The following is a 25955-nucleotide window of genomic DNA, read 5'->3' on the forward strand; positions in this document are numbered from 1 at the left end:
CAAATGCCAAGAGATCTTTAATAAATTGAATTCAATTTCTGATATCAGACATATTTCCTCACTAAATACTATCATGATATGTTTTGTTCAACTAGGCAACAGGAAATATTGAAGCCAACATTATCTTAAATCTTAAAATATGTGCCCATTGTCAAAGTAATAAGAATGCAAAATGAAATTGGGGAGTAATGGAGTTAAAAGGTCTGTGGTTCAAATAGTATATTGAAAGTCATAAATAATAGCTTGTTTTAAATTGTAATAAGTATAGAATGAGTTATATACTCTCTAGGGTAATCACTACAAAGTAGTTGTAGTTAATGAGTTAGTGTAAGAAAAACATTCTCACAATATTTGACAAAATCAAAAGTCATCAAGAAAGCAGTTTAAAAAAGGGACTTTGAAGGACAGCAGACATAATCACAGCTCTATCCATTATTATTTTAAATGAAAATAGATCAAATTTATTAAGGAAAAAACAATTATGGTGAAGATACAAAACAGCAACTATATATTGTTTATAAGAATACACTTTAAATATAAGAATGCAGAATGGTTGAAAGTGAAATAATGGAAAAAAGCATGATAATCACTAACCAACAGAGAGCTAGTTCTGCTGTAGTAATTAATGTAAGTCAAAGTAGATTTCAAAGTAAGTAAATGACTAGAGATAAGAGGGACATGTTAAAATATAGAGTATATCCAATAGGAAGATAGCACAATACCAAACGGGTATTCATCCACTACCATAGCTACATGCTACAGAACCTAAAAGATAAAAGAACAAATCTGCAATCATTTAACATACTTCTCTCTATAACTGATAGAACTGGCAAACCAAAAAATGAGATGGTATGAATAATTGAATTTTTAAACATGAACTAATTGATATATAGAAAACACAACACCTGAAGAAAACAATATATATATTAAGTATACATGTATGAAATTTAACCATATGCTAGGCCAAAAAGATACCTTCAACAATATCTAAGTATTGAAATTACTCAGTTCTGCTATGAGAAGAAATTAATCTAGAAGTCAATAATAAAAATAAAATTAGAAAATTCCAGCTGCATAATATCAAATAATACATTTCTTAGTATTTCAAGGTTTAAGTAAAAAATCAAACAAACTAGAAAATATTTTGGAGTGATTTATAATGAAAATACAACAGCGTAAAATGTAGGCAAAATATGGAACTTCTGCTCCTAACCAAGCCTGAATTTACCTTTCCTTCTTAAAGAACTAGGGAATAGAGGGTGGAAAATATGAAGCAAATGTTTTCAGACATTTAGTGCAGGAATTCAACAGATAGTGCAGGAATATGATCCATGGGAACAGGGTAGCAAATAAAGTGAGGCCTACAATTACAGGCACTAACTCTGTGGAAGCATTTTCCAACTGGCAGCACCAGATTTAAGGTCTTGCTGAATTGAGGAGACAGAGAAGGGAGTTCAAGAGGCCACAGCAGCAAGAATTTGTGGGGAAGATCTATTTCTCTTATTACATTCTTGCTGTTTGTTCTGGTTTGTGATAAAATAAGTACAGAAGTGAAGATCAAAATTTAGAAATTCATTAATCCAATTTGAATTAGATAAATGAGGAAGTAAGAAATAAGTTCATTTGCCACATTTAAAAACTTTAAATATTGATGTCCATGGTATTCATTCAAAATGTGCAAAAATGTATTTGGCATGGGAATTGTTTTACATATAACTGTTTGTTCAGTTATAACTGAGGAAAGAAAAAAAATATGGGCGTAATAGTGATTCTTTACCTACATACACATTTTAAATGAACAATTTGCAGAGTTTCCATAGTTCTCTTTTTTCTCTATGAAATGTTCTTTTGGGGCTGGGCGCGGTGGCTCAAGCCTGTAATCCCAGCACTTTGGGAGGCTGAGACGGGCGGATCACGAGGTCAGGAGATGGAGACCATCCTGGCTAACACAGTGAAACCCCGTCTCCACTACAAAATGCAAAAAACTAGCCGGGCGAGGTGGCGGGCGCCTGTAGTCTCAGCTACTCGGGAGGCTGAGGCAGGAGAATGGCGTAAACCCGCGAGGCGGAGCTTGCAGTGAGCTGAGATCCGGCCACTGCACGCCAGCCGGGGCGACAGAGCCAGACTCCGTCCCCCCCCCCCCCAAAAAAAAAAAAAGAAATGTTCTTTTGGTTATATTTATTGAAATGTAATTTTATCTCTGATAAATCAAAGACTAAATAATTTAGACTTATATTTTGGATGTCTTTTCTTTTTTGTTTTACTTTTGTAGTAATTCACTTTTTTTTTCTTTACAAAAATATTGGACTCTGATGGACCGGGGAAACAAACTAAACTCTAATTCTTCACCTGTTTGAAATGCCCTGTCCTGAAAAGGGAACATATTTCTCTTGTCTAAACTTCTTTAGTATCGTTCATATCAGAAAGTTAGTTCAAAACTGTACATATACTATGCTTAATACATATTTTTGGTTGAGGCATTAGGGAGAACTCTAATTAATTAGATTAAATAATTGCAGAAACCAGTGATGGTATCAATACAGCATCATTGAAATCAAAATTGTTTATGAAAATTTTACCTAAAGTAGTTTTTAAAAATTATCTTTTGCTAGACTGATGAAACTAATTGTTGCCGTTGAACTGTGAACAGAAATACTACTGTTTTAAAAATCATTTTTAGATTTAATTTTACAGATTTTTTTTTAATTTATTTATTATTATTATACTTTAAGTTGTAGGGTACATGTCCATAACGTGCAGGTTTGTTACATATGTATACTTGTGCCATGTTGGTGTGCTGCACCCATCAACTTGTCATTTACATCAGGTATAACTCCCAATGCAATCCCTCCCCCCTCCCCCCTCCCCATGACAGGCCCCTGTGTGTGATGTTCCCCTTCCTGAGTCCAAGTGATCTCATTGTTCAGTTCCCACCTATGAGTGAGAACATGCGGTGTTTGGTTTTCTGTTCTTGTGATAGTTTGCTAAGAATGATGGTTTACAGCTGCATCCATGTCCCTACAAAGGACAGAAACTCATCCTTTTTGATGGCTGCATAGTATTCCATGGTGTATATGTGCCACATTTTCATAATCCAATCTGTCACTGATGGACATTTGGGTTGATTCCAAGTCTTTGCTATTGTGAATAGTGCTGCAGTAAACATACGAGTGCATGTGTCTTTATAGCAGCATAATTTATAATCCTTTGGGTATATACCCAGTAATGGGATGGCTGGGTCATATGGTACATCTAGTTCTAGATCCTTGAGGAATCGCCATACTGTTTTCCATAATGGTTGAACTAGTTTACAATCCCACCAACAGTGTAAAAGTGTTCCTATTTCTCCACATCCTGTCCAGCACCTGTTGTTTCCTGACTTTTTAATGATCGCCATTCTAACTGGTGTGAGATGGTATCTCATTGTGGTTTTGATTTGCATTTCTCTGATGGCCAGTGATGATGAGTATTTTTTCATGTGTCTGTTGGCTGTATGAATGTCTTCTTTTGAGAAATGTCTGTTCATATCCTTTGCCCACTTTTTGATGGGGTTGTTTGTTTTTTTCTTGTAAATTTGTTTGAGTTCTTTGTAGGTTCTGGATATTAGCCCTTTGTCAGATGAGTAGATTGCAAAAATTTTCTCCCATTCTGTAGGTTGCCTGTTCACTCTGATGGTAGTTTCTTTTGCTGTGCAGAAGCTCTTTAGTTTAATGAGATCCCATTTGTCAATTTTGGCTTTTGCTGCCGTTGCTTTTGGTGTTTTAGACATGAAGTCTTTGCCCATGCCTATGTCCTGAATGGTACTACCTAGGTTTTCCTCTAGGATTTTTATGGTATTAGGTCTAACATTTAAGTCTCTAATCCATCTTGAATTAATTTTCGTATAAGGAGTAAGGAAAGGATCCAGTTTCAGCTTTCTACTTATGGCTAGCCAATTTTCCCAGCACCATTTATTAAATAGGGAATCCTTTCCCCATTTCTTGTTTCTCTCAGGTTTGTCAGAGATCAGATGGCTGTAGATGTGTGGTATTATTTCTGAGGACTCTGTTCTGTTCCATTGGTCTATATCTCTGTTTTGGTACCAGTACCATGCTGTTTTGGTTACTGTAGCCTTGTAGTATAGTTTGAAGTCAGGTAGCGTGATGCCTCCAGCTTTGTTCTTTTGACTTAGGATTTCTTGGAGATGCGGGCTCTTTTTTGGTTCCATATGAACTTTAAAGCAGTTTTTTCCAATTCTGTGAAGAAACTCATTGGTAGCTTGATGGGGATGGCATTGAATCTATAAATAACCTTGGGCAGTATGGCCATTTTCACAATATTGATTCTTCCTATCCATGAGCATGGTATGTTCTTCCATTTGTTTGTGTCCTCTTTTATTTCACTGAGCAGTGGTTTGTAGCTCTCCTTGAAGAGGTCCTTTACATCCCTTGTAAGTTGGATTCCTAGGTATTTTATTCTCTTTGAAGCAATTGTGAATGGAAGTTCATTCCTGATTTGGCTCTCTGTTTGTCTGTTACTAGTGTATAAGAATGCTTGTGATTTTTGCACATTAATTTTGTATCCTGAGACTTTGCTGAAGTTGCTTATCAGCTTAAGGAGATTTTGGGCTGAGACAATGGGGTTTTCTAAATATACAATCATGTCATCTGCAAACAGGGACAATTTGACTTCTTCTTTTCCTAACTGAATACCCTTGATTTCTTTCTCTTCCCTGATTGCCCTAGCCAGAACTTCCAACACTATGTTGAATAGGAGTGGTGAGAGAGGGCATCCCTGTCTTGTGCCAGTTTTCAAAGGGAATTTTTCCAGATTTTGCCCATTCAGTATGATATTGGCTGTGGGTTTGTCATAAATAGCTCTTATTATTTTGAGGTATGTTCCATCAATACCGAATTTATTGAGCGTTTTTAGCATGAAGGGCTGTTGAATTTTGTCAAAAGCCTTTTCTGCATCTATTGAGATAATCATGTGGTTCTTGTCTTTGGTTCTGTTTATATGCTGGATTATGTTTATTGATTTGCGAATGTTGAACCAGCCTTGCATCCCAGGGATGAAGCCCACTTGATCATGGTGGATAAGCTTTTTGATGTGTTGCTGAACCCGGTTTGCCAGTATTTTATTGAGGATTTTTGCATGGATGTTCATCAGGGATATTGGTCTAAAATTCTCTTTTTTAGTTGTGTCTCTGCCAGGCTTTGGTATCAGGATGATGTTGGCCTCATAAAATGAGTTAGGGAGGATTCCCTCTTTTTCTATTGATTGGAATAGTTTCAGAAGGAATGGTACCAACTCCTCCTTGTACCTCTGGTAGAATTCAGCTGTGAATCCATCTGGTCCTGGACTTTTTTTGGTTGGTAGGCTATTAATTATTGCCTCAATTTCAGAGCCTGCTATTGGTCTATTCAGCGATTCAACTTCTTCCTGGTTTAGTGTTGGAAGAGTGTAAGTGTCCAGGAAATTATCCATTTCTTCAAGATTTTCCAGTTTATTTGCGTAGAGGTGTTTATAGTATTCTCTGATGGTAGTTTGTATTTCTGTGGGGTTGGTGGTGATATCCCCTTTATCATTTTTAATTGCATCTATTTGATTCTTCTCTCTTTTCTTCTTTATTAGTCTTGCTAGTGGTCTGTCAATTTTGTTGATCTTTTCAAAACACCAACTCCTGGATTCATTGATTTTTTGGAGAGTTTTTTGTGTCTCTATCTCCTTCAGTTCTGCTCTGATCTTAGTTATTTCTAGCCTTCTGCTAGTTTTCGAATGTGTTTGCTCTTGCTTCTCTAGTTCTTTTAATTGCGATGTTAGAGTGTCAATTTTAGATCTTTCCTGCTTTCTCTTGTGGGCATTTAGTGCTATAAATTTCCCTCTACACACTGCTTTAAATGTGTCCCAGAGATTCTGGTATGTTGTATCTTTGTTCTCATTGGTTTCAAAGAACATCTTTATTTCTGCCTTCATTTCGTTATGTACCCAGTAGTCATTCAGGAGTAGGTTGTTCAGTTTCCATGTAGTTGAGCGGTTTTGATTGAGTTTCTTAGTCCTGAGTTCTAGTTTGATTGCATTGTGGTCTGAGAGACAGTTTGTTATAATTTCTGTTCTTGTACATTTGCTGAGGAGTGCTTTACTTCCAATTACGTGGTCGATTTTGGAGTAAGTATGATGTGGTGCTGAGAAGAATGTATATTCTGTTGATTTGGGGTGGAGAGTTCTATAGATGTCTATTAGGTCTGCTTGCTTCAGAGATGAGTTCAATTCCTGGATATCCTTGTTAACTTTCTGTCTCGTTGATCTGTCTAATTTTGACAGTGGAGTGTTGAAGTCTCCCATTATTATTGTATGGGAGTCTAAGTCTCTTTGTAAGTCTCTAAGGACTTGCTTGATGAATCTGGGTTCTCCTGTATTGGGTGCATATATATTTAGGATAGTTAGCTCTTCCTGTTGAATTGATCCCTTTACCATTATGTAATGGCCTTCTTTGTCTCTTTTGATCTTTGATGGTTTAAAGTCTGTTTTATCAGAGACTAGTATTGCAACCCCCGCTTTTTTTTGTTCTCCATTTGCTTGGTAAATCTTCCTCCATCCCTTTATTTTGAGCCTATGTATGTCTCTGCGTGTGAGATGGGTCTCCTGAATACAGCAGACTGATGGGTCTTGACTCTTTATCCAGTTTGCCAGTCTGTGTCTTTTAATTGGAGCATTTAGTCCATTTACATTTAAGGTTAAGATTGTTATGTGTGAACTTGATCCTGCCATTATGATATTAACTGGTTATTTGGCTCGTTAGTTGATGCAGTTTCTTCCTAGCCTCGATGGTCTTTACATTTTGGCATGTTTTTGCAATGGCTGGTACCGGTTGTTCCTTTCCATGTTTAGTGCTTCCTTCAGGGTCTCTTGTAAGGCAGGCCTAGTGGTGACAAAATCTCTAAGCATTTGCTTATCTGTAAAGGATTTTATTTCTCCTTCACTTATGAAACTTAGTTTGGCTGGATATGAAATTCTGGGTTGAAAATTCTTTTCTTTAAGAATGTTGAATATTGGCCCCCACTCTCTTCTGGCTTGGAGAGTTTCTGCCGAGAGATCTGCTGTTAGTCTGATGGGCTTCCCTTTGTGGGTAACCCGACCTTTCTCTCTGGCTGCCCTGAAGATTTTTTCCTTCATTTCAACTTTGGTGAATCTGGCAATTATGTGTCTTGGAGTTGCTCTTCTTGAGGAGTATCTTTGTGGCGTTCTCTGTATTTCCTGGATTTGAATGTTGGCCTGCCCTACTAGGTTGGGGAAGTTCTCCTTCATGATATCCTGAAGAGTGTTTTCCAACTTGGTTCCATTTTCCCCCTCACTTTCAGGCACCCCAATCAGACGTAGATTTGGTCTTTTTACATAATCCCATATTTCTTGCAGGCTTTGTTCATTTCTTTTTCTTCTTTTTTCTTTTGGTTTCTCTTCTCGCTTCATTTCATTCATTTGATCCTCAATCGCAGATATTCTTTCTTCCAGTTGATCGAGTCGGTTACTGAAGCTTGTGCATTTGTCACGTATTTCTCGTGTCATGGTTTTCATCTCTTTCATTTCGTTTATGACCTTCTCTGCATTAATTACTCTAGCCATCAATTCTTCCACTTTTTTTTCAAGATTTTTAGTTTCTTTGCGCTGGGTACGTAATTCCTCCTTTAGCTCTGAGAAATTTGATGGACTGAAGCCTTCTTCTCTCATCTCGTCAAAGTCATTCTCCGTCCAGCTTTGATCCGTTGCTGGCGATGAGCTGCGCTCCTTTGCCGGGGGAGATGCGCTCTTATTTTTTGAATTTCCAGCTTTTCTGCCCTGCTTTTTCCCCATCTTTGTGGTTTTATCTGCCTCTGGTCTTTGATGATGGTGATGTACTGATGGGGTTTTGGTGTAGGTGTCCTTCCTGTTTGATAGTTTTCCTTCTAACAGTCAGGACCCTCAGCTGTAGGTCTGTCGGAGATTGCTTGAGGTCCACTCCAGACCCTGTTTGCCTGGGTATCAGCAGCAGAGGCTGCAGAAGATAGAATATTTCTGAACAGCGAGTGCACCTGTCTGATTCTTGCTTTGGAAGCTTCCTCTCAGGGGTGTACTCCACCCTGTGAGGTGTGGGGTGTCAGACTGCCCCTAGTGGGGGATGTCTCCCAGTTAGGCTACTCAGGGGTCAGGGACCCACTTGAGCAGGGAGTCTGTCCCTTCTCAGATCTCAACCTCCGTGTTGGGAGATCCACTGCTCTCTTCAAAGCTGTCAGACAGAGTCGTTTGCGTCTGCAGAGGTTTCGGCTGTGTTTGTTATTGCCCTGTCCCCAGAGGTGGAGTCTACAGAGACAGGCAGGTTTCCTTGAGCTGCTGTGAGCTCCACCCAGTTCGAGCTTCCCAGCAGCTTTGTTTACCTACTTAAGCCTCAGCAATGGCGGGCGCCCCTCCCCCAGCCTCGCTGCTGCCTTGCCGGTAGATCACAGACTGCTGTGCTAGCAATGAGGGAGGCTCCGTGGACGTGGGACCCTCCTGGCCAGGTGTGGGATATGATCTCCTGGTGTGCCTGTTTGCTTAAAGCGCAGTATTGGGGTGGGAGTTACCCGATTTTCCAGGTGTTGTGTGTCTCAGTTCCCCTGGCTAGGAAAAGGGATTCCCTTCCCCCTTGCGCTTCCCAGGTGAGGCAATGCCTCTCCCTGCTTCAGCTCTAGCTGGTTGGGCTGCAGCAGCTGACCAGCACCGATCGTCGGGCACTCCCCAGTGAGATGAACCCAGTACCTCAGTTGAAAATGAAGAAATCACCGGTCTTCTGTGTCGCTCGCGCTGGGAGTTGGAGACTGGAGCTGTTCCTATTCGGCCATCTTGCTCCGCCCCCCAATTTTACAGATTTTTACGTTCAATTATTCCCCATTTGTTAGTGGACATAAATGATTTGGATTGAGAAAAATTAACACATACATCCCAATAAGAATCCTGAGAGCATGTTAAGTACTTGGATCAGATGCCTTAGATTGGAGGGCTATGCTACACTTCAGTTTGCCTGCCCTTAGCTGTTTCAGTTTGGCCAGTAATTCTTTTTGTCCTATCTAGTCCTAGAGATGTCTCTGAAAATTAGAGTCCCAAGAAATACAGCAGACAAATTCTCCCCTTAGTTCCTCAGGAGCATAGGGCATATTTTTGCCTGTTTGCATATTCATGTATTCAGATGAAGTCCTTGGTGCTTTTATCTCCACTGTATAACGCTGGCACATTAGGGTCAAAGGGCCCAAGTGTAGAGAGGAAATTTATGACACAGGTCTGGAGTTATTTAATAAATCAAGTTGTATTTCATCTGTATGTCCACAAACAATTACAGACACACACACACACACACACACCCCCAGTATGGAATTGGGTGTTACCTGACTTTAGCTGTTCCAAAAGGCATTACAAGGTTTTATGTCTAAATTTCGAAAGAATGCTCTTGGAATTCTTCTACTTGTAAGGTTGTTTGTAAATGCTTACATGAATGCATGGTTAATATATGTTCTAAAGACCCTCGTGAGACTAAAATTTACCTGTTTTTCTGTTCTCCTTGGTCAGAGTCAGGCAGTCTGACGGCCTGACAAATAACATGAGACAACATATATAAAGGTCTTAGACACTGCCTGCACACAGTAAATGTAAACTGTTAATGGGATAGGAGAGGAATGATCAGTCTGCTTAAGTGATGTATGTTGTGGGTGGTGGGCAGTTGGGGAGGGCTTCATGGAATCAGAGGCCCTTGATTCATTTCTCTTTTTCATTCAAGAATTATATACTGACTGTGGAATCCAGGCCACATGCTCTTCTAAGCATTGAGGATAAAAGAGAATAGAGTAAATATTGTTACTCTTGAGCATATATTTTAGTCCAGGAGATGAACAATAAAAAGTAACACACACACACAAAACCCTAAATAATAGAATTTCAATAAGTAGTAAGTGTTATAAAGAAAATAAAGTAGGCTAACGTCATAGACAGTGACCAGGTTGTCTACTATGGTATTTTCCACAGGACCTCAAGGAAAGCCTCTCTGAGGAGAAGATATCAAGCAGAAATCTAAATGATGTGATTGAGGCTTCTCAAGTTCTAGTGGGAGATTTTTGCAGAAATAGGGATGGAATTTGGCAGGTGTGGGAACAGCAGGAAGGCAGTTTGGATGGATAGGGAGGAGCCAGATTCCAGGGTACTGGGCACTGGTAAATGCTAGGATATCATACTAAATGTTGGAAGCTCCTGGAAGGTTTGAAACAGAACTTTTTTCAAGTTATATCCAAGGGTCATTTGGTTCAATCTGCTCTATCTTCTAAATTTATATTTCTATTTCCCACAATAACTGATTTACAAGATGATAACCATGAGACATCACAGTGTTCTGAATCATCAGGAAAGGTTCCATAATGTCCACTACCATGGTGCTTTCTAAGGCAGGAAAAAATACTAAGACTTCTCCAAAATATAATCTGCAACAATGATTGAAATATACAGAGGACCTAGTTAACCTCAGTATTTATTTTTTTTAAACTGGGATATTACCTAAGAATCCTAATTAAGCCAGAATTTATAAAATCCTTTTTGCAGAGTACCTGAGAGGTTGAACGCACTATCAACATGGTGACTCATTCCTTACGTTTCATTTATGAACCGCAGCAAAGAAGAAATTCCCATGAGAAGCACTGCTGTGACAGTTTACTATCCTTCCCTCAAAAGACTAACATCAGATTCCACATTTTTATCTGAACAGTGAACTACAACATTTTGAAGGATGTCTGTGTCATCTACACCCTCCAAAATACCTTGACTTTTATTTTAAGCATTTAAGTGAGTCAGAAGGCACAGTTATAACCTTATAACTGGTATCAGTTAGTACAGTTTAAATTATGTGGCATAACAAACAATGCCCATCTTGGCTCTTGCTCATGGTCAGCACATCTGAATTAGAAATCTGGAGCTCAAAAAACCAGGTAATTGAATGTTCTAACATTTTTGATAATTCCATTTTAATACCAGGCTTAGAGGTTTGCATGGCAGAAAAGAATTGGAGAATTAAGGTCAAGTAATTAAGTGCTTTATTGAAGGAGATATTTCCACTTATATTTCACTGGCCAGAACCAATCACTGGTCACACCTAACTTCAAGTAGAAAGGAAAGCATAATTATCTGTGTACTAATAAATGAAAATAAACAATTATTGGGCAACACTAATGGTATCTACCATCTAGTATATTCCGATGATACCATTTGCCAATATTTGGGATATAATAAATGCCTTTTTAATTCTGTTTAAATTTTTTTCACAACAAAAATGATGTTCAGTTTTAAAATATATTCATTTCTTCTCTATATATAACCTCTATATTATATAATCTTTATGCTTTTGATGATTAACATTTTTAGTGCTTGTACTTCAGTCAATTACTACAGGACAAAAGCTTTTATATGACTGTACTTATATTTTATAAGTAAGACTATTAATATTTTTATGTTACAGATGAGAACACTTATTTTTAGAAAGACTAATTAATTTGAACAAAGACTTACAGCCAGAAAGAGGCAGAGCAGGATTTGAACCCAAGCGTATTAAATGTATAATTAGTATCTAATATAGATTCCCTAGTTTAGATTTTAACCCACCTTCTAAGGTTCAGATCAATTTTTACATCTTCTATAAGGCTCTTAAACCTTTAGCCCTCAATGATCAATCTATTCCCTCAGCTGTTCAAATGCTTGTTTACATAAACATTTAGCTTTATTTATGCCAACACTTTTACACCAAGTTTTATTAAATTAAACTGAATCCAATAGTGGCGAATATGTTAATTAAATTAATTATAAATCAGGTTCTTTGCTTTCAACACTAATGTATTACAAGATTATGTGTATTTGCTTATTTATTTGTAGAAGAGCTGCCATTCTTTTCTTCAGTAAGTTCCATTGTCTCCATGAGATAATTAGATGCAGCAGAATCACCCACCAAAGAATTTCATATATGACCCCCTGTGTGTATGGGCACAAATATTAAGGTACAGATATTAGTCAAAATATACTCAGTACCCTAAAAGCATCTGAGTTCAAAATGAAACGGCAGCATGAACCCCAGGAAAGTGAAACCCCAGCACTGAGTTGAGCTGCTAGTGCCTCGTTTCCAAGGACCCTTACCTTAACTCCACTTCAGCCAGCCACTCCCACAGCCACCTGTGCACTTGTCATCACCAGGACATGTCTACTTCTGAATTCATGAGTGCAGACATCCCACTATCTGAACATAATCCCTTACCAACTCGGACCTCTAGCGGTTACTCCTCCACCCTTGTCCGTGTAATTTATGGATACTTCCAAATCTTGACCCCTCTCCTTTCCTCCTGTCTATCATCAACTTTCTCTTTTTACTTTCTTTCCATCTGGCTTATATTTCGTGATCCACTATTCAAGTTGCATTAATTTCATATGAATCTCACAGGAAATCTTAACTCAACAGGTCCACAGCTGAAATCACCTTTATTACCCAAACCCACTCTCTTTCCTGTGTTCTAGCAAATGACCTTACCGTCCATTCTGTTGTCCTGACCAGAAACCCAAGTGCCATTTCTGAAACTCCCATCTCCCTTGCCTCACACACCTAGTCATTTACCTGTTGATTTTACCTTCTAAGTATCTTTCAAATTCATCTGTTCCTTCTGCTACCACCCCAGCTGTGCTGTAGATCATAGCCTATGTGGATTGCTGCAATAGCTTTTTTAATGGTTTCCCTATTTTCAGCCTTGTCTCCCTCCAGGCAATTCTCCAGATGTCAGTAAGACTGACACCTAAAAAATACAAATCTGCTCATGTTAAATTCCTATGCAAAACCCTATATGATTTCCTATTGCCCTTCTGATCAATTTGAAATTCTTTAGCATGGCTCTCAAGCCCTTTCAAGATTTTGAACAGTTAACTTTATAGGCCAGTGTCCTTCTAATCCACATCACCCACTTAATCAGTAGAATTTACTCCTATTAACTTTCAGTCTCTCTAAATCACAACCATAAAAAGAAGAAATAATCCCAAGGACGTTGTACATTGTTTTCTATAATGAGAAAACTATTTTTCCTTTGTCTACCTTTTCTACCATCTTGTCCCTAATTATTTCTCCTCCTTAAGACCCTATCATAAGTTTGTTTTCTTTTTAGACCCTTAGGTCTGATTTAGATATCCCTCTCATGTGTTTTATTGCATACTGAATTTCCCTAAGGATTTCACATGGAATTATATTTGCAGATTTTCCTAATCACTCCCTGTGGAATTTGCCCTAAAAATAGTCCCAACATTCCATGCATCTATTCCAATAAACTTTCCATTTAACCATCCTCATCTATTTTTATATTTCTAGATGAAATTTGTTGTGCTACCTGCAAACCCATTTTCTGAAATAGTGTTTAAAGGTACTTTAAATATCTCAGATCCCATAGGAAATATATTATATAAATGTAGAGAGTATATACAAAGCATATCTTTGAAGTATATTTCCTCTACAAAAAATACAAAAATGACAGAATCAGAAAATAAAGTTCTTTCTCCAATTACAGGTAGCCAAATATGTCATAGAATTGCAAGTGCTGTTAAGGTTCAAATTATGCATTTTTATTAAAAAGGGTTAATGGGATTTTATACTAAGTTATAAAGTCACTTAGAAGGACAGCATTTTTAAGTTTCTATTTTACTGTCAATGACATCCATTTTAATTTTGCTTAGCTGAGAAATTGAAACAAAGAGGAAAGTTTTTTTTTTTCTAATTGCTCACATTGCAAAGTTTAGATTATGAAAAATCAAGCTGTGTTCTCTCTGGTTCAATATCACCTCAAGTAATAAAGTTTCTGCAATTAGCACTTTACTGACAGTTCGGCTGATGATGCATGAGGCAGGGTGAAGCCAGCTCACTCTTCCATAGCTGTAATATCACAGCATAGCTAAGGGAAGTGTAAATTTTAAAAGAAAAGCCAGCGGATATCTTGAAAACACCAGAGAGCTAATATGCTGAATAAGAAGGTGACATTTTTTACGTAGTTAACTTTTCTGAGTACATAGAAACCATGGCTGCAACTCATGGTTATCAGCATTTTATTCTTAGCTCATGGAGCTTAAATCTTTTGGGTTCTTACAACTGCAAATACAATTACCATTTTGTGATTTGTAATTTATATGTGCTTCATAATTGTCTCCAAATTAACCTGGATCAATTTAACTAAAATTAAAATACTTCCTAAAGTTTGTACCACCTCTATTAAACTGGGCTATTGAAAAACAAATTTGTTTTCTTTCCTACCACTACATGGAGGCAAAATAATCCTGCACATATCAAACCAATGCAATAGAATATATTCTTAAATGTAAACTAGAAAGCTCTGTGATAAATATTTGAAAATTAACTATTTTTACTCATGCTTTACTGACCTAATTTTAATCTACAAATGTTACCATAAAAACTGTAAAATTCATTCCACATTAAGACAGTCTCTTAACAGTTCCCCAATTTATTTTTACTCTAGATTAGTTGTCTTTTATGCATCTACCCATAACACTGTATTATAAAACTTACCTCACTGAAATACAGGTGGTCCTGGAATTTCCTTTGACTTTCAGACTGTCTTCTTTTCCTTTATTATACAACTGCAAAATTGACTTTCATACTCCAAAGAGGACCTTTATGTGAAGTCATGATGATGAATTTGAAACATCCTATGGCTCTGCCGGCTAGCCAACGGTTCAGCTGGCTCTTTTTGGGATTCATTTATGTTGAAGTGCAAAGCTTCATGGTTGCATAATATTCTCGAAAGCATATATAGCATTAATCCACCTTTTTTAAACTTCCTCTAAAATTAAGGACAATACACCTACTAGAAAAAGATCTTCAAATTTAAGCAGACTCCATGGCAAAGGGTGGAAATATTATGCTCAGGAACTTAGTGTAGTGTGTATTGCACCGCAGTCACAAGAAAGCCACTTGAAGTTGGTTTGGCAAGTTTTAGTACTTTGCTGTTCTAAGGTCTTCCCAACATGAGTGCCGATATGTTTCTTCCCTTTTAGCCAGAGAAATATGTCAGGCTTGGAGAGCTGTGAAAAGTATTTGAAAATTGACTATTTTTACTCATGCTTTGCTAACCTATTTTTAATTTACATGCATTATTGCAAGAACTCTTTTTTATAATTCACTCCAAAATATTCACTCCAAGAATTCCGTTCACTTCTCTTTTTTTGTCTAGCTATTTTCAATGCCTATTCAAGAAAGGCTGCTGAAAATCACTAATCATTGCTATGCCCTACACTGTCCGACACACATATCATAGTAGGCAATTGCTTAGCTTCGCAGCTTCAATTTCTAAAAATAAATGTGTGTACCACTTTATCCATTTTTGAAAGTTCAAATTGCAAATATACTCTTTTAACTTAGAAAGAGCTTATCTTTTCTGCTTCTTAGTAAACGTTTCTTATAGCTAGCTAAGAATAAACTTTAAATAGAAGTTTAATTTTGATACAATTTTCTAGACATTAGGTTAGAAGATTTTTACATTTATTTTTACTGTTCTAATGGGCTTTAATATGAAACAATTTTTTGAAAAACTTTGATATATTAATAAAGGAGGGAAATTATTATATGCATACCCAATATTCTGTTCTGAGCAACACCTAAACAAATCTTTGGAGAAAGGGAGGTTTTCTATTTATTATCTCTTATGTTACAAAAGTATTCTTAAAATACCTTGATTTCATATATCAATTAAAATTGCTTTGTAGTAGTATTGTATATTATCTGGATTACTCAGCCGACAAGTATTTTTGCAGTACACAATTATGTTACGGAGACTGGGTTATGCACGAATCTTTCTAATGGTTATATATAAAGCACTTGAAGTCTCTAATATTTTATAATAGGCAATACCTAGATGAATAATGAATTGAACTCATCTTTCTTATGTGACTCTAAAGGTCAAACCATACCACCTGAATATTTTTATCCTCTATGAATATTTCCATTTAAGAGTTTATTTCAAAGAATTTTTAAATCTTCTCATTATGTCTTAACAGCATGATATCACACTCTACTTTTTGACTTCGCCATTTGATATGGAATAAAATTGCATCATATGGCCAAGGCATATACACTTAAAGTCTTCAATTTAGAAGCTTTCCAGAATCAAACTGAGTCAATCTCTGCTTTAGAAGTCTCCCACAAGAAGGATCCTACATAAATTACTGTGTGTTTAAAGGTTTCTGATTTTAATCTAATAACTGAAATATCAAAACTATATTTTAATTCAGGCATTTGGGCATCGCTACCAGGTGTTCTCATCAGATTTAGGAACCCTGCAGCAAGATTTATCAGTGTCGAAATGCTAAAATCCTAAATTTAGTGCCAGAATCCCTCTCAAATGGCATTTGTATTTTGATAGCTTAACCTACTTTGAATCCCCTGAGCATCTTGTCTGTTTTTATTGGTAGATTTTGCTGATCTTCTTTAACTTTTCAAAGGCTCTTTAAATTATCCCAAAGTCATATATTTACCATGAGAAAGCAGGTGTCTTTTTAGAGTGTAGATGCTTAAGTCGCTCATAAAATTAATTTCCTCGGGTTAGGAGAACGTTTTTTGCAACTCTAATTTGAAAAACTCTAATCTGGCTTCTAAAAGCACTGTATAAGTATTCAGAAATAATAAAAATGGAGACATAACAACATAATAAATTTAATTTAACCTAAGCATAGCAAAAGAGGAGGGCATTTTTGCATAATCACCTAGATGGTTTTCAGAGGCAAACACAGAGCAATGCAGACTTTGTTTGGAGAGAGCCATAGTTTCAAGAAATGGGTATTGCCTTGATGAAGCTACCCTTGCGTGTCTCTGCAGATCCGTCTCCTGCTATCACCAGCTCTTTGTAACATTGCCTATGCTGTGGACACACAGAGATACTTGACAGTCAATGGATGAACTCAATAAATGTTATTATTTTTAAATATGCAGCTTACTAAACAAATAAATAATCTTAAAATTGAGACTGTTCCAGAAACCAGAATGTTTTCTCATACTCACAGCTTTTGTAGTTTATGTACATTTATATAATTAGAATGCAATAAAATACATTAAACAGTAAAATCATACTGTATATAATTTAATCTCTGGGGATCCAGAAGGCACTTTAAGCTGTTACAGTTTCTCAGAGTTAATGTTATGTACTTTATAATTTTTTATTCTACTGGTAAAACTTGGTGATATTGATTAACAGAGATTTTAGTAGATATAATATTGTATAAACTGATTTGATTATGTCTTTTGTTAATACTGAGATAACCAGAATATAGAGAGGCTTCTATATATACACATGTATTCTATGTCTTCCTAGCTAGACTTGAAGTATCTCACTTTAATGTTTCTAAAAATAAAGTGAGCACTTTGTTTTTTTAATATTTTATTTATGTATGTATTTATTCATTTATTTTTGAGATGCAGTCCTGCTGTGTCACCCAGGCTGGAGTGCAGTGGTGCAATCTCAGCTCACTGCAACCTCTGCCTCCCCGGTTCAAGTGATTCTCCTGCCTCACTTTCCTGAGTAGCTGGGATTATAGGCCACCGCCACCATGCCCGGTTAAGTTTGTGTGTGTGTGTATTTTAGTAGAGACAGGGTCCCTATGTTGTCCAGTCTGGTCTTGAACTCCTGACCTCAGGTGATCCACTTGCCTTGGCTTCCCAAAGTGCTGGGATTACAGGAGTGAGCCACTATGCCCAGCCCACTTTGTCCTTCAATCTCTTCCTTCTCCTTCATTTTGACACCCAGTTTACATCCTTAAATATATAGTCTCGAAACCTCAAAGTATCAGTGTCATCCTTATTTGTTTTTTTCTCCTTCTCTGAATTTGCCTGATAGTCAAAACCTATGCCTACTACCATTTAAAGATTTTTTTGCATCTGTCTGACTGGATTGCCCACTGTCTCACCAAACCTTGCTTTGACTAGTAATAATGGCAGTTGAGAGTACTGCCTGTCACTTGGCCAGACTTTAGCTAAACGCTGAACATTCGTTATAATATTTAAATCTTTAAAGCAACCTTGGTTTTTATTTTGATTTATGAGATGACTCTAGCAAAGATTAGATTCTGATTTTGGAGAGTTAGATCATGACAGAGTCAGAATTAAAATCTGTTCTTAACTTCTGCACTGTACTCCAACAACAGTGAAACTGTTACTTTCTCATTCAGAGTAAAATCCTGACCAAACCCATTACTGAAAACCTTCCTTTCTTATCTCAGCTCCCAGTCTCCACCCCATGTATCTGACACACCTATGACAATGATATTTTCTCCATATCTAGAAAATATCACCAACTTACAGTGCCGTGTTATTGTACAGGCTCTTATTTACTCTTCCTTTCATCACAGTTCTATTCATTTCTCAATACACAGTTGAAGATCAGTTGAAATATCAATTTCAGCATAACTGTCCATACTTTAGGGGCATAATTTAATAGCTTACCAGATAGCAGCATATAATGTAGTGACTTGGGAGTCAGACTTCCTGGGTTTGAATACTCGATAAAAATTTACCAGTCTTTTGACCTTGGGAAAGTTACTGAATCTTCCTATACACCAGTTTCCTCATATGTGAAATGAGGCAAATTATAGCACCTACCTCTTAGGGTTGCTATGAGCCTGAAATCAGTGAATACAAGTAAAGACCTTAGAACAGCACCTGGCACATTTTAAGCAATATCTAAAGGTTCATTGCTATCATTTAATCATTTCCACATCTCATTCCTAAAATAAAAGGTGTTATAAAATTGTAAGTATAATTAGAAAAAAATGGAAAAATGTTTTAAAGAAAAATTATAAACAAATTTGAAGAAAATGTAGAATAATACCTGTATATTCGAGGAAGAAATCTCTTAAGCATATAGAAAATTAAGAAACTATGAAACACATGATAAACATAGTTGACTATATATATAAACTTTAATTGCTAATACAGGCATAACTTGTTTTATGCTTTGCTTTATTGTACTTCACAGCTATTGCATTGTTTTAGAAATTGAAGTTTCATGGCAGCCTGCATCAAGCAAGTCCATCACCACCATTTTCCCAACAGCATGTGCTCGCTTTCTGTCTCTATGTCACATTTGGTAATTCTCACAGTATTTCAAACTTTTAAATTATTATTATATCTGATATGGTGTTCTGTGATCAGTGATTTTCCATGTTACTATGGTCATTGCTTTGAAGCATCACCACTCATGCCCAAATAAGATGGCAAACTTAATTGATAAATGTGTATGTTCTGACTACTCCAAAGACTGGTCATTCCCCATCTTCCTCCCCCTCCTCAGGCTACCCTACTCCCTAAGACACAACAATATGTAAACTAGGTCAATTAAAAATCCTACGTAGGCCTCTAAATGTTCAAGTGAAAAGATTAATGAAGAAGGCATGTTGAAAGTTGAGATAGACTAAAGGCTAGGCCTCTTGCGCCAAACATTTAGCAAAGATATGAGTGCAGAGAAAAAATTCTTGCAGGAAATTAAAAGTGCTACTCCAGTGAACACACCAATGATAAGGAAGCAAAACAGGCTTATTCATGATATGGGGAGAGCCTTAGTGGTCTGGATAAAATATCAAGCCAGCCACAGCATTCTCCTAAACCAAAGCCTAATCCAGAACAAGGTCCTAACTGTCTTCAATTCTGTGAAGGTTGGGAGAGGTGAGGAAGCTTCAGAAGAAACATTTGAAGCTAGCAGGGGTTGGCTCATAAGGTTTAAGAAAAGAAGCTGTGTCTGTAATATAAAAGTGCAAGGTGAAACAGCAAGTGCTAGTGTAGAAGCAGGAGTGAGTTATCCAGAAGATCTAGCTAAGATAACTGATGAAGATGGCTACAATAAGCAACAGATTTTCAATATAGACAAAACAACCTATATTGAAAGATCATATCATCTAGGACTTTCATAGTAAGAGAGAAGTCAATGTGTGGTTTCAAGGCTTCAAAGGACAGGCTGATGTGATTCTTAGGGGCTAATTCAGCTAGTGGTTTCTAATTGAAGCCAATACTTATTTACCATTCCAAATTCCCTAGGACCCTTAAGAGTTGTGCAAAATCGACTCTGCCAATGCTTTATGAACGGAATGACAAAGCCTAGATGATAGCATGGTATACTGAATATTTTAAGCCCAGTGTTAAGACCTACTGCTCAGAAAAAGAGATTTCTCTCAAAATATTATTGCACATTGACAATGAACTTAATCACCCAAGAGCTCTGACAGAGAGGTACAAGGAGATTAATGTTTTCATGCCTGCTAATAAAACATCAATTGTGCAGCCCATGGATTGAAGAGTAATTTTTACTTTCAAGTCATATTATTTAAGAAATATATTTCATAATGTTATAGTTGTCATAGACAGTGATTTCCCCAATGGATCTGGGCAAGGTACATTGAAAGCCTTCTGGAAAGGATTTACCATTCTAGATGTCATTAAAAACATTTGTGACTCATGAGAACAGGTCAAAAATCAGCATTAACAGAAGTCTGGAAGATGTTACTTCCAACCCTCATAGATGACTTTGAGAAGTTTTAGATTTCAGTGGAGAAAGTCCCTGCAGATGTTGCGGAAATAGCAGGAGAACTATAATTATAAGTAACTCCTGCCTGGGAGGGGAAGGACACCCACAGGGCCTGTTGGGGGATGGGAAGTAAGAGGTGGGAGAGCATTAGGACCAATACCTAATGCATGCGGGGCTTAAAACCTAGATGACAGGTTCATAGGTACAGTAAACCACCATGGCACATGTATGCCTATGTAAACAATCCTGCACTTTCTGCACATGTATCCAAGAACTTAAAGTAAAATTAAAAAAAAAAAAAGAAAGAAGTAAAGCCTGAAGATGTGACGGAAGCACTACAGTCTCATGATAAAATTTTAGCAAATAAAGAGTTGCTTCTTACGGATGAGTAAAGACATAAGTTTCTTGAAATGGAATCTATTCCTGGTGAAGATGCTGTGAACATTATTGAAATGATAACAAAATTTTAGACTATTTGATAAACTTTATCAGCAGCATCAGAATTTGAAAAAATTGACTCCAATTTGAAAGAGGTTCTACTGTGGGTAAAATGCTATCAAACAGCATTGCATGCTACAGAGAAATCTTTCATGAAAGGAAGAGTCAGCAGATGTGGCAGACCTCATTGTTGTCTTATTTTAGAAATTGCCACAGCCACCCCAACCTTCAGCAACCACCACCCTGATCAGTCAGCAGCCATCAATGTCAAGGCAAGGTCCTCCATCAGGAAAGAGATTATGACTGGCTTGAAAGTGAAAGTGATCATTAACATTTTTTAAAATAAAACATTTTAATTAAGGTATCTACGTTATTTTTTAGACATAATATTCTTACATAATTAATAGACTACAGGATAGCATAAACATAACTTTTACATGCACTGGAAAACCAAAAGAATCATATGACCTGCTTTATTGTGATATTTGCTCTATTGTGGTGATCTGGATCCAAATTTGCAGCTTCTGCAAGGTATGCCTGTATAAGGAAAGGCAGCACAAACTAAACTACAACAGAAGTGACAGAGCACAGAGAAAAAGAGTAACTTTTTAACATATATGTTAAATAAAGGTTTAATACACACATCAAATACAGAACTCCTAGAAGTCAATATAATTTAAAAAGCAAACACATAAAATAATAAGCAAAACTCTAAATTTTCAAGATAAATGATATAAAAATGTCCTATACATGTTTAAAAATACTTATTTAAATAACCTGCAATAACTTTGCACCTTAAATGGGGTAAATTTATATAGATCAACACTAATTTGATTTTGGCAAGTATTTGAAGAAATGATAAATATTACACTTTGTTTATGATGTTATAAATTGCAATATTATTAAAGGATACATGGAGTCTATTAAAATATTTGGAAGTGGATATATCTTTTGATTGATTTGATTGATACAGCAATTCCTCTTTTGTGTGTCTTGTACACACACATACACACATAGACAAATACATTTCAGACATTTGGATTGGGATCCTGGCTGCTGCTTCAACCTCATCTAATTTCCTATTACTCCTCCTCTCTCTCCCTTTTTGTACATTTGTCCCTCTCTCTGGTTTCCACCATCTGTCTTTCCAGTTTACTTTCTCTAGTTCCAGACAACAAAAATTCTTTAATCCCACTGAGATCTCCAATCAATTCAATCAACTTTTCATTATTCCTCAACCCTTTGATCTTCTAATTTAACTTCTCATAACTCAAGTTAAATTCCACGGGAAATCCTTAACAATCACTTTCTCATATACATCCTTAACTGCCTGCCTCCCTCTTATTGCTTTTACTTGTTTGGAAAAACCACTACTTGGTTAAATCCAGATCACCATTCTTTATGACTACAATTCCGCAGCTAAACATAGGTAGAGATCAATACGCAACCATCATTTCTCATCTTAAATTCATAACCACAAACCTCATAGAGATTTGTTAGTGCTAGTCAGGCAATTACGCTGTTTCCCATTCCTTTAATTCCTCCACTATCCTGTTTCAATTTTACACCTTTTTCTGCTTTCTTATATGTAAAACACCTCCTCCCTGTCCTTACTCTCAGGTGATGACTGTACATCTGATTTCATGAAGAATATTCAAATGATTAAAAGAAAACATCACAGATTCCCATCACCACATCTGCCCACACACCATTTACAAATCCACACTCCCGCCCGCCCATCTTGTCGCCCCAGGTGAACTATCTGAAATATGATCTAAAGTCAGTTTCATCCCACGTGCACTACATTCCAGCAGCTTTTACATAGCAAAGAATATTTTCCAGCAATTTTCTCATCTCTCCTCTAACACCATTTTCTCCCCTTTTCCTACTGGATCATTCTCATCAGCATGCAAACAAGTTATTACTTGTCTCCCAACCTGACCGCATTTTTCATCTCCCATCTCCATAAATCTGATCTGTGCCCCACTATTTACTTCCTGAATTTCTGTGATGGCCTTTTACTTGATCTTCCTGCATGTATCCCTCTCACCCTACACAATCTATTCCCAGCATGGCAGTCAGAAACAACCTTTTAAAACAGAAGCCAGGTCTTGTGCCTCCTATTCTGAAATCCTCACTGGTTTTCCCCCACCCCACCCCTCATGTCACTCAGAGTAAACCCTCAAGTTCTCATGTGCCTGACAAGGTCTCACATAACCTACCCACCTCCCACAGCCCAGACCTCTCTGATCTTCTGGACCACTGTTGTCCTCATTGATCATTCTGCTCCAGCTACAACTGTCTGCTGCTCTCCCTCCACCTTCCCAACTGAAGACTTTGAAGGCTTTTGTGCTTGTTGTTTCCATCCTGAAAATGAAATTCTATAATGTGGTTAACTTTCCCTTATCTCATTCAAGTCTTTGCTCAAGTCTTTTTCAGTAAGACATGCCCTAATCATCTTATTTAAAATTGGAACCTACTCTCCCACTCCCTACACTTCTGCACCCGTTTACTTTGCTCTGCTTTTTCGTTTTTCGTAGAATGTGTCACATTATAATACTATATAGTTTTCTTTTTACTATATATCATTTTATTACCTATCTCCACCATTACGTTTTGAGATTCAAGAATACAAAAATCTTTGACTCTTTTGTTCACTGATGAATCATAAAAAAAAAACCCTATAACAAGTAACCTATAAAAAACCTATAACCTATAAAATAACCTATAAAAACATATGATCACAAAAACCTATAACCTATCAGCAAGAAAACTGGCATCAATTAATACTTGCTAAGTGAATAAATGTATTTGTGCAAAATATATGTACAGAAGCATATCTGCTGTATCCTTGTTTTAATGGAAGAAAACTGGATAATATCAATATTGGAATGGTTAAATACTGTTTTACTCACTATACTGATATTATACATTCATTAGAAGATGACTTAATCAGCCTGGGCAACATAGCAAGACCTCATCTCTACAAAAAATAAAAAAATTAGCCAGGTGTGGTGGTGCATGACTGTAGTCTCAGCTACTTGGGAGGCTGAGGTGGGAATATTGATTGAGGCAAGGAGTTAAAGACCAGCCTGAACAACATAGCAAGACCTCATCCATAAAAAAAATTCCCAGACTGACAAAGAAACTTAAAAAATAAAACATAGACTAGGATCTCATTAACAAATTAACATTATATATATATATATATATAATATATATATATATATAATATATATAGAGAGAGAGAGAGAGCAGATGTCAAACTACCAAAAAGATTCTCTTCTACATCATATGTCACCAGGGAAATGCGAGTTGAAATGACAATGAGATACCACTACCTACCAATTAGAGTGGTCAAAATCCAGAACATGCTGTGGAAAATGTGGAGCACCAAGAAATTTTATCCATTGCTCATGGGGATGCAAAATGGTACAGCCACTTACAAAACTAAGCATACCCTGACCATACTCTCCAGTAATCACACTCCTTGGTGTTTACCCTAAGAAACTGAAAATTTATGTCCACACAAAAACTGGCACACAAACATTTATAGCAGCTTTATTCATAATCACCAAAACATAGAACAACCAAGATGTCCTTCAGTAGGTGAATGGATACACTGTGGTACATCAGGACAATGAAATATTATTCAGTGCTAAAAAAGAAAGAAGGAAGCCATCAAGTCATGAAAACACCTGGAGGAACTTTAAATGCACATTACTAAGTAAAGGAAGCCAATCTGAAAGGATATATACTATATGATTACAACTATTAGACATGCTGGAAAAGACAAAAACTGGAGACAGTAAAATAATTGATTGGTAGTTGCCAGGGTTAGAGGGAGAGAGGGATAAATAGGCAGAACACAAAGGATATATAGGGAGGTGAAACTACTCTGTGATATTATAATGGTGGTACATGTTATTACACATGTGTCCAAACCCACAGAATGTACATCACTGAGAGTGAACCCCACTGTAAAGAAGGAACTGTGGGTAATGATGATGTCTCAATATAGGTTTATCAACTGTAACAAAGGCGCCACTCTGGTGAGGACTGTTGATAATGGGGGAGGCTGTACATGTGTGGCAGCAGGGGCTATAAGGGAACTCTTGGTATTTTCTGTTTAATTGTCCTGTAAAACTAAAACTTCTCTAAAAAATAAAGTCTATTCAAAATTATATGTGTAATATGTTTTTCTCTTTATATGTAGACACCGAAAGAAACATCAAAACGATTTGTAATAGTGCATAGAGTTAGGCAGGAGAAGTTTGACAAAGTAGAGAAGGGTAAATGTGGAATTTTTAATTGATTTTAAATTGTTTGAATTCTTAAAAGGATATTCATTTATAGTGTAGATACATTTCAAAAATAAGAAAATTAGATCAAAGGAAAAATAAAGTAGAAAAAGTACAATGAAATCAAGAGTAACATTAATATACAAGATGCGCATATAGAATTCTCTACATTTTCTAACTGTGAGTCATAAAATGGACTCTGATCTTTTCTGCCAACAATGACCAGTTAAATCATGGTGTTAACATGATGGAAAACAAGCAAATTATTCAGGAGGTACACATTATTCCTGGCATGAATACCTAAATACAAAAATCTATTCTGTGACTCTATTGAGTGATATTTGAGCAGCAACTTTAATGCTATCTTTATAGCAACTCAATGCATTTCATTGAGGTTTTTCTTTGTAAATGTCCATGTAGACTGCCAAAGTGCAGCTCGATAATACCATTCTGTTAGGTCTTGAAGTTTTCTAGGTAGGAACTGGCAATGGGCCACAAAACAATGTGATCATAAAACACGGCTCTGCTATGCTCTTGTTGATTCCAAAAGCCATATTTAGAGTGTCCTAAACCAAGCTACTATTTTGTATTCTGCAAAAGTAGATTCTTTGGTCAAATATTTCAGAAAATTTATATCAAGCCAAGTTAG

This window comes from Macaca mulatta, chromosome 1 (assembly GCF_049350105.2).
Source record: "Macaca mulatta isolate MMU2019108-1 chromosome 1, T2T-MMU8v2.0, whole genome shotgun sequence".
Classification (NCBI taxonomy): Eukaryota; Metazoa; Chordata; class Mammalia; order Primates; family Cercopithecidae; genus Macaca; species Macaca mulatta.